Here is a 10,235-nt window from a genome sequence, read left to right as displayed (position 1 = left end):
GTAGATTAAATTATAATTATTGCTTATCTTTATCTGCAGTGATTTTGAAGCCGTGTTGAGTGTCCTGTTGCTTATTATCTCTGAATCTGGATGTCAAAATCTCACAGGGCAGGCTCAGGAGCAGTAGTACAATATAAGGTAGGAGGAGTAGTAGCCATTCCATCCTATCCAAAAGTTTGCACAAGTGTCCTGCACCAACATGCATTCCGACCTCTCTTTGGCAGAGAAGGAGAGATCTGACTCTCATGAACCCCCACCATGAGGCAATGCCTGCCTGTCACAGGTTGTTACAGGCAGTAATCTGCAGGTAGAGAAGTTCATAGACTCTATCTCACCAGAGGGAAAATGCATTTAAATTGTTTACACTAAGCCAGCCGATCTTGCTTGAAGCAAACTAGGGAGCATTCACTGCTGCTGCCAGTGGTTTTGGCTCCCACCCTGGCAGCCTGGGACTGGAGGAGGCCACAGGCTCAGGGCCACAGTGAAACTCTTGAAAGCACTCATAAACAATCCAGGACAGTCCCTGTCTCAAGGGACACTGGACTTTTGATTTACCTCCATGAGGTACATTTGTGCTAAGGAGTTGCTGATGAAAACAATTGGTATTGAATGTCAGTAAAAAACCTTCTGAACAAGGTGAGATTGGTGAATATAGGTTCTTGTAGAATGGGGATTGCAGTGGAAAGATTCTTGAGACACTGATGGAATTTGATATGTCAAGGGAAAAATAAAAACCATTTTCATTGTTGGTTGAAGCAAAAATACAGAAGATTCAAATTATTCAAGAAAGAATCTGCTTCTTCCTTGTTGACATAATCAAATAATACAAATGAATACATGCACTAATTCAATTCATTTGGAAAATTCCCTGCTCAACACTCCATATTTAACAACTCCAAATAACAAAAATAATTTATTATTTAAATCATAGTTATTCCAGTATGTGCCTCCCATTTCCATACTAAAGGACTGCATCCTGTCTGGTCTTGTTATCACATACTAGAAGTAGTAATACACCTTCTACACATCAGTTTAAAAATAAAAAATCGTGGGTTTTTTTCTGACAATCTTTACATGAGAGTTGATTTCAAGTATTTAAGTCCCATAAATCTGATGCTTCGTGGATTATTTTCTGAAAGAAGAAATAAATTGTGATAACTTAGTTTATCAAACCTATTGGATCATGCATGAAATTAAGTAGAAGGGTAAGAGTAAATTAGATTATGGGTCAGATTAATAAGCATAAGGGTAAACCACACTTAATATGGTTGAATTGACTCTGATTAATTCACAGATAGCTATCTCTTCCAAATATAGCCAGAAGAGACTGTCCACAATATGTTTGCAACCATTAAGTAACATCTGTGTTGCACTGAAATATTTTTTATTCTATTTTGTATTTTCACTTCACCTGTCCTGGTAAGTAACATTTTCATTCATGCTGTGGTCCAATTATTTTGAAAGCAGGATGCGTGCAACAAGTCAGAGCTAGGAATATTTTTTCTGTTGTAAAAGTCTGGGTAAGTTTTCTATTTTTTCCCTGTATTCTGTTTAATTGAATGTAGATCATGAAACATGAAAATAATAAAACTGTGTGAAATATTATAATTTTGTTAGATATTTTACCAGAACAGAGTAATAAGAATTTATCTTTAAATATACTTCTGAATGTGGAAGTATAAAATGATATTGCAATTGATTCTCATTTTGTGAAATTGCACATTGGACCAAGGTTGACAAGGACAATGAGAATTGTGCCTAAATCTGTGATTAGAAAGCAGGAGGAAAATGACATCAAGAAAATCTGAGCTGACAGAAAAATATCAGAAGAACTAATGATGGAAGGGCTGAAGATGCATGAAATGGGAAGTGGCATCATTAAGCTGGAAGTGGCATTTTAAATTGAGTACATGGGTTGAGAAATCACTAGGCACAACTAACAATCATCTGATACAAGCTCTCCTGATGTAAAACTACACTCACATCACTGCAAGTTCAGAAGTCTGCTTTGCTATAAGTCAGTAGCCCCTTCCTAATAGAGTAAACAGTGAGCCAAATAACATACTTAAGGAAAGAGAGCAAAATGCAGTCAGCTATGGAACTGATGCTAGTTTGGCATTAGGAAATTCTTGGCACAGCTCAGGGCACAGAAGTTGCAAAACAGAAGGTAGAAACAAAGGGAAAAATACCTATCTTCATAGGAAATCCTATAGACATCCAGGGCAAGTAGAGGCACTTGCATTAGAGCAGAAGAAGATGCAACAGAAAAAAATGAAGGCAATTTGAAGGAGAGAACAAAGAAATTGAGCATAATGGCTTAGTATACTGACTTCTTTTCCTATTTTGGCACAGTCATAAGAGCAAAGCTCCAGCTTCCCTCCAAAATATATAAAATAAACATGTATAGTCCAGCTTTTTCCCTTATTTCCATAGAAGTCTTTGTATTCTATAACTATATTGTTTTCATGGGAACCACATTTATTCTCCTTACTCTTTTGTTCCATCATTTTTTTCCCTTCCATTTCTCACATATCTTGGGTTGGTTTTGTTTCTTTTTCTCCAGCTTGTAATCACCTGTTCTCTCTCTCTCTTTTTCTTATTTCTAGACTGGCTTATTACTGTACGCCTAGTTTACATCTCCTTTCTGTAGCCCTGCCTGTTAGCACAAAAACACACAAGCAAGCAGAGATAATTTCTTTGTTCCTTTCACCATCACTCTCCACCTCGTCTTGGCTCTGAATGTGTTAATAGTCTTTACTGCTGCTAACCAGCCTTACCAAGGGCCTTGACTCACACCACTGCCCATGGACACAGAGGTTTTTTAAAGCTCTTAATCTCTTTCTTTGGCTATATTGTAGGAATGCTGGTCTTGAGTTCAGCCACAACTATGCCTGGCTGGGTATGGTTCTGACCTGAAGTCTGAATTTTCACCTTAATCCCAGATCTTTTGTCTTATGGTGGACATGTCCAGAAGTCTTGATCTTGCTGTCCCTGACTTGCACATAGATTTCATGCTAACTTGCCTGATGATCTGGATTCTTGCTTGAACCTGACCTAGGCATGTTTTGTTCACCTCATTTGGCTGTTGTGGAATGAGTGCTGCAATGGTGGAAGGGGTAACGCCCCTTGTTTTCTTGTTCCCTGTCCTTGAGGGAGCTGCGCTTCCTTGACATCCAGTCTGTTGAGTTCTAGGATATTCTCATTCCCTACAAAATCTAGCTTTATCCCAGAAATTACAAAATTGTTTCCATAAAAAATAAAAATATATGGGGTTAAAAAAATCTATTGTACCTGGATTCCTACTTGGAGGAAACCCTTGGGTTAGGGCTCTAGAATTTTGGGGGATCCAAGGCAGCTGGCTAAAACTCAAGCATCACTTCCTCCAAGCTCAAGATCAGTGTATCCCTATGAGTGAGAAAAACAAAGGGGGAAGGAAACATGCAGGGATGAGTAAGGAGCTTCTGGCAAAACTGAAAGAGAAGAAGAAAGTTTACAGAATGTGGAAAAAGGGACAGGCCACTTGGTACAAAACTGTGAGGAGCAGCTGGTACAATAGAAGGCAGTGCTGTCACTTAGCAGGACCTAGGCAGGCTGGAGAGTTGGGTGGAAGGGAACATAATAAAACTCAACAAAGGCAAGTGTAGGATCCCGCACCTGGGGAGGAATAACCCCATGCACCAGCACAGGCTGGGGGCTGACCCACTGAAAACCAGCTCTGCGGAGAAGGACCCGGGGGTCCTGATGGGCGGTAAGTTGTCTGTGATTCAATAGTGTGCCCTTGTGGCTAAGAAGGCTGTCAATGGCATCCTGGGGTTCAGTAGAAAGAGCATTGCCAGTAGATTGAGGGAGGGTATCAATCCTCCCCCTCTACCCAGCACTGGGGAGACTGCCTCTGGAGTGCTGTGTCCAGTTCTGGGACTCTCAGTTCAAGAAAGAGAAGGAGCTATTGACAGAGTCCAGAATCAAACTATGGAGATTTCAGGACTGCAGAATCTCTCTTATGAAGAGAAAATGCTGAGGCAGCTGGGCCTTTTTAACCTGGAGAAGAAATGACTGAGGAGGGATCTTGTCAATAGATATGAATATCTTAAGGGCAGGTGTCAAGAGGATGGGAACAGATTTTTTCAGTGATGCCCAGTGACAAGAAAATGGGCAATGGGCTCAAACTGAAATACAGGAAGTTCCATCTGAATGTGATGAAAAAGCACAGTGACAGTGACAGAGCACTGGAACAGGCTGCCCAGAGAAATTGTGAAGTCTCGTTCTCTTTCTGGATGTGATCCTTTGTAACCCACTCTAGGTCAACCGGCTTTAGTGAGTGGGTTGGATTACATGATCTCCAGAGGTGTCTTCCAATCCCAATCATGCTGTGATTAAGTGATTCAGACTGATCAATATCCTTGGGATGCAAAAATTTAAAAACTCACTGGAATTTAAAAGAATTTAACCTCTTCCTTAAAAAATCTTGCTGACAATTTTTCACATGCACATTGTCAGAAGAGGGGAAGCTTCATGTCTCCCTGTCACAAGCAGCAGAGACAAAGAAAACAAGACCCAAAAGGCAAAGCTTGTGTATCTGTGAGTGGAGCAGAACTCTTTATATGTTGCTCTTTTATTTTATTGAGTTGATCCTGCCAATGGTGTCTGGTAACATGTGCTATGAGCTACTGTACGTGTCTTGCAAAGTCAGGCAATCCCATTCTTATTGTTCTCAACATATTTGCTATAAATACTTGAGATGAGTTGTAATCTCTGATTCACTGTATATGATGGGAAAGACAGATTTGACAAATGAAGAGCAAGCTTCAACTTTTTTTTTCTGACAAATGAAGATCATGGACTGACAGCCAAATGAGAAATCCATTCCAGTTTTCTTTGAAAATGGATGAACCTGTCAGTTATCCACTTGGTCAGACAAGAATTACCAGTAAGTCTGAACAGATAGCCTACCAAAGTATAATCAATTAACCAATAGTATGGGGAAAGAGTTAGTGTCATCCTGACCCATTGGAAAGAGCTTATAGAGGTCAGCCTTGTATGTATGCTGCTAGTTGCCAAAATAAGAAGCATGTTTATGGACAAACAGAGCTTGGTGCATTAGCCAGGACAGTTCATGCAGGCAGGGTGAGCAGGAAGGGCATTGAGGCACTGCAGCTCAAGCACCTAATTAAGTTGGTGGTACTGCCCTTGCTGAGAGATCTCAGGTGTGGTGCCCACTCGGAGGTGAGCCAAGTCACCTACATTCGCCAGAAAAGGTCTGACTCAGGCAGAGCTCCCAAAAAACATGCAGCTGTCCAGGTTTCAGGCTGTAGGGAGTGCCCTAAGTCTTCCACTGGACTGTAGCAGAGATAGCTGTTGTGTCAAATGTGACTAGGTGGACAACCTGCTGTGAAACACTGGATTATTATATTAATTATTGGCTTGTACCACGTCAAGTGTGTGTGAGGAGGGGAAGGGGTGAAGGGGCATGTCAAATTTCATGAAGATGGAATAGTGTCCTGTTCCATACCCCAGCCCTTTGAGCCTCCTCAGGCAGCCCCAGAGCAGCTGTCAGTCACTGGCACACTGGAGCGCTGCCCCACACCATACTCCTGGAGCCCCTAACCCAGCCTCAGAATGGCTGGCACACCAGGAGGATTGTCCCACACCCTGCCTGAGAGCCTCAATCCAGCCCGAGTGGACAGTGGACCAGAAGTCCCTCCTAGGGGAGTAGCCACAGATAAAAGTAGATAAAACCAAAGACACTTGGCCTTCATGTTGTTGTGGCCCTGCAATTTCCTGGTCTTCTGGTAGCTGGACTTCCCCTGGACCTAGGGTGGTAGCTATAATTCTCCTTTTCTCTCTCTCTTTCTCTCTCTCTCTCTCTCTTTACTTTTCTTCTCCTAATCTCCTTTCTTGATATTTTGGTAACTTAAAACTGGAAGGGTTGGATTTCGCTATATTGTATGGTTTAGCATGTACCAAGGCATAACTTCATGAAATGCTTTGTTTTGGTTGAATGTTGCCCTTTAAACTTTTGCCAAGTTCCTTTATCGTCCAAAGTTTGCCAGTAAAAAGTGTGCTATTTGACCTCCTGAAAAACACATGCAGCATCTTCTCATGGTACATAAAGAACTGAAGGCCCTTTTTATAAATTGGGTGAGTGGATTTTTGAAGCCTTGTATATCTTTAATGTAAAACCTCTTTGATGAGCTCTTGGGGCAAGCGTGGGGTCTTACACCTCAGCATGGTAGCAGAGTTACGGGATGAGGTAGAAAGGTTAAGGTATATTAGAAAATCAGAAAGGGAGGTAGACTAGAGGAACCAAACTCTCCCCTCCCTGAGACAGAAGCAGACACAAGAAATAATTAAAGATCAAGGGGATCCTCTATTCATCCCTCAGCAGGGAGAAGGTAGCACTTCTAAAGAAAGGAGTGCATTAATGGCAGTCCATGTCTGCCCTGGGTGGCAATCACAAGCCTTCTTTATCCACCTCACACCCTAGATGCCTCAGCAAAATAGGTATGAGGCTGTGTACATGAAAAGCCAGCCAAAGGATGAAGAGGATGTTTAATTACACCAGAGGTGTCTGTACAATCAGAATGGTCAACGCCTGCTCTTCTCAAGGGAAGAAAAAAAGGGTAATAGCTATATGTGATTTCCTTCTAAGGGGAACAAAGGGTCCAGTATGCCAACCAGGTTCAGTCCATAGGGAGGTCGGTCTGCTGCCTCCCTGGGGCCTGCGTTAAGGACATCACCAGGAAACTCCCTAGTCTGGTGCCACCCTCAGACTACTACTCATTACTGATCATCCACATGGAGGATGATGAAGTGGCAACACGTAGTCCAAGGATGATGAAAAAGGGCCTCAGGGCCTTGGGATAGTTGGTAAGGGAGTCCAGGGCACAAGTCATTTTCTCCTCTATACTTCCAGTTGAAGGCACCAACATTGGAAGAAACAGATGGACTGAGTCTATTAATACATGGCTCCACACCTGGTGATACCACCAAAATTTTGGGGGGGGTTGGGAATGGAACAGCCTGCTCAGCACTGGGCATGCTGACATCAGACAGGGCTCAGACTTCTCAGCAAGGGAGGACAGTCTTTGCTTGGCAACTAGTGGGGCTCATTGGCGGAACTTTAAATTAGACGTGATAGAAGAGGGGTACAATATCAGGCTTGTCCTTGGCAAGCTGTGGGATAATATGCAAAGGTAAGAGGGACAGGATGCTAGCGAGGCCAGGTTGGATGGGGCTCCGAGCTACCTGGTTTAGTGAAAGGTGTCCCTGTCCATGGCAGGGGAGTTGAAACTAGATGACTTTTAAGGTCCTTCTGAACCCAAGCCATTCTGTGATTCTATGATTCACTTGTTAAAATGTATTGTAATTTCAGAAATCATTTAAGTGGAATGTCATTTTGAGAACTTGTTGATTGTTTTCTGGAAGAAGTATGTTTTGTGACAGAAGATAAGTCACTCTGTGTAGCTTCTGGTAAGTTTGTGACATAGCTGTTGAAACAGAAAAAGTTAATGGGAATAAAAAAACTTTCACAGAGGCCCAGTAGTCCTGTTCTATGTGACATCCCTGGAAGGATGCTGGAAATAGACTGATGCTGTTACTCAATAGTAAAAAGCAATTAATTGGTGGGGGGATGGGGGAAGAAGGAGGAAGTTCTCATCATTGTCATCTGGAGACACATATTTACTAATTTGTCCTAGAAAGGACTGTTTACAACTCACAACCTACGTGGCTGCAGGATAAATGAAAGTGGAAATATTAGGTATGACAACCCTCCACAAAACCCCTTACAAGCCAAGGTATCACAAGTAATCCTTAATACTTTCAGCAGTTTTGACAGGAAGCAGACACTTAAATACAGCTGTGACTCTGAACTAGGGATCACAATAGGGATTTTCACAGAGAGAGGGTAGAAACTTTCTTATTAATAGGGAACTTAAGATAACAGCTACTTTTCTGCTGAAGGAGAAGGGATTTTTCTCCATAACTCCATCATTTGTCTTCACGGTTTCCAGCTCAACTGCTCTACCTCAGTCTGGAACAAAAGATTTGCTCACAAATGCACACTATTAGTCTGGTTCATGTTAATTCAAATTGGTATGCAAAATTGCATCCAGATCTATCACAATGCTAATAATTTTAGAGGAAAAATATGATAATGCGTGTCATATTTCCATTAATGTGTAGTTAGATATTTAAAATTGCTGTCAGGTGCATCAAACTGCAATCAAATAGCAAATACAACTCATTCAACACCACATAGTATTAGAGATGTTTAACATTTTAAAGACATGTAGGTTAGAATAATTCTATTATTTTAAAAGAAACCTTTGACAATAATTGGCATAGTGCATAAAAATATTAACAAAGCAATTGATAAACTATAATATTAGTCTTATTCATGTTGGTCATCTAGTCTGGAGTGTTTAATTTCAGAGTTGTTTTCTATTTTTTTTATTCAAATACTCTTTTATTGTCTGGTCACATTTTCAGAATTCTAACATCACACAATTGTGAAACACCTCCTTTCACAAATGCAGTAAATCATATTATCAAAACCCAAGGAACATATACTTCTATTGTGTTGTACACGAGAAAATGAAAGTTGCAAGGCTACACCCCTTACACAGTAATAGGTAATTGGGAGATCATTTCCTACAGGGCATAGTGTGAAGTAACTGGCATATCTGTGATCACTGGGGACTTCCCAAACATCTTCCAGTACTATTGCTTGCACATCCGTACTAAATTTGAGAGAATACATAAAATGAATGTTTTGACATGCACCATGAAAAGTTCCCCAGAATCTCCATAACCTGTGAAGTGGTGAGTGGACTCTCATCACACCTGGGCAAGACTCATAGACTCTACGGTACTCAGGTGAAACAGTCAAAAGCCTAAACATCAGGGACAGTCAGAGGATCTCAAATGGATTGAAACAATAAATAAATATATATATATATTTCAGTTTGCATGAGATAATACTATTAGAAAAATCTACTTATTGGCCTGAAATTCACTTTCTAACTGACACTAATAAAAACAGCATCTGCACATACCACTACTAAGGACAGAAAGACTGGCAGCATGCCTCTTTCAGACATATCACTAACATGCACCATTCAATTTATGCTTGCTGATCTAGAAAGAATTTTATCATTTTGTCCCTACCCAAGACAAAGGGAGGGGAAGAGGGGAGAATAGGAGAGGAGGGGGTAGAATATTTCAGATGTAAGGAACCTACAATGATCATCTAGTCCAATTGCTTGACCACTTCAGGGCTAACCAAAAGTTCAAGCACATTATTGAGGGCATTGTCTTAAGCACTGACAGGCTTGGGGCACTGACCACCACTCCAGGAAAATTGTCCCAGTGTTTGACTACTCTCTTAGTAAAGGTATGTTTCCTACTGTCCAGGCTAAACCTCCCTTGACACAGTTTTAAACCATTCCCACATGCCCTATTACTGGGTATCCAAGAGAAAAGCTAAGCACCTTTTTCTCCATGTCCCCTTCTCTGGAAAATGTAGAGAGCAATAAGGTCACTCCTCAGCCTCCTTTTCTTCAAACTAGACAAAGCTAAAGTCCTCAGCTGTTCCTTACAGGACATGTGTTCCAGCTCCTTCACCAACTTTGTTGTCCTTCTTTGGAAGTATTCAAGGACCTTAACACGACTCTTAAATGGTGGGGCCCAGAATGACACAGTGCTGAAGGTGAGATTGCACCAAAGGTTCACCTCATGTTGTCTACAGCATAGCTTTGAGGGAACAGTACCAATCAGCAGTGGAGACCTGCAGACATCTACAACAGATTGAATGCAAGCACAGTGCTTTTTGGCTAGCTCTGCCCTGCAGAAGATAAAATTTCTACTAACAGGTACTACAGACTGACAAGAGTTCATGTTGCCCTGGTTTGTACCTCTCGGCAGTATAAGGACATCGAAGGCATTACCCAAAATGAAGTTTTTATCTCTCTACATCAAAGATTCCTTTGCTGCTCTGTCAGAGTCCATGATTTGTGTGTTTCATAATGAACAACACAAAAGTACGTCTTCCTCTGGACAGCCTGAATGAAAACCAGAGAAAAGCTATCCAGAATTAACTGTTTGCAGCAACAGTGACACCCTGAAGCAATATAATGACCTGTGACAAATGGTTTTGTTTGTGTCAGTTTAGATGTTCTGTCTTGTTCTCTCAATAATCTGACTACTTTTGAGTCATTTGAGCAATTTAGACAATT

Source organism: Pithys albifrons, chromosome 4, assembly GCF_047495875.1.
Source record: "Pithys albifrons albifrons isolate INPA30051 chromosome 4, PitAlb_v1, whole genome shotgun sequence".
Taxonomy (NCBI): Eukaryota; Metazoa; Chordata; class Aves; order Passeriformes; family Thamnophilidae; genus Pithys; species Pithys albifrons.
This window is presented reverse-complemented; position numbering follows the sequence as displayed.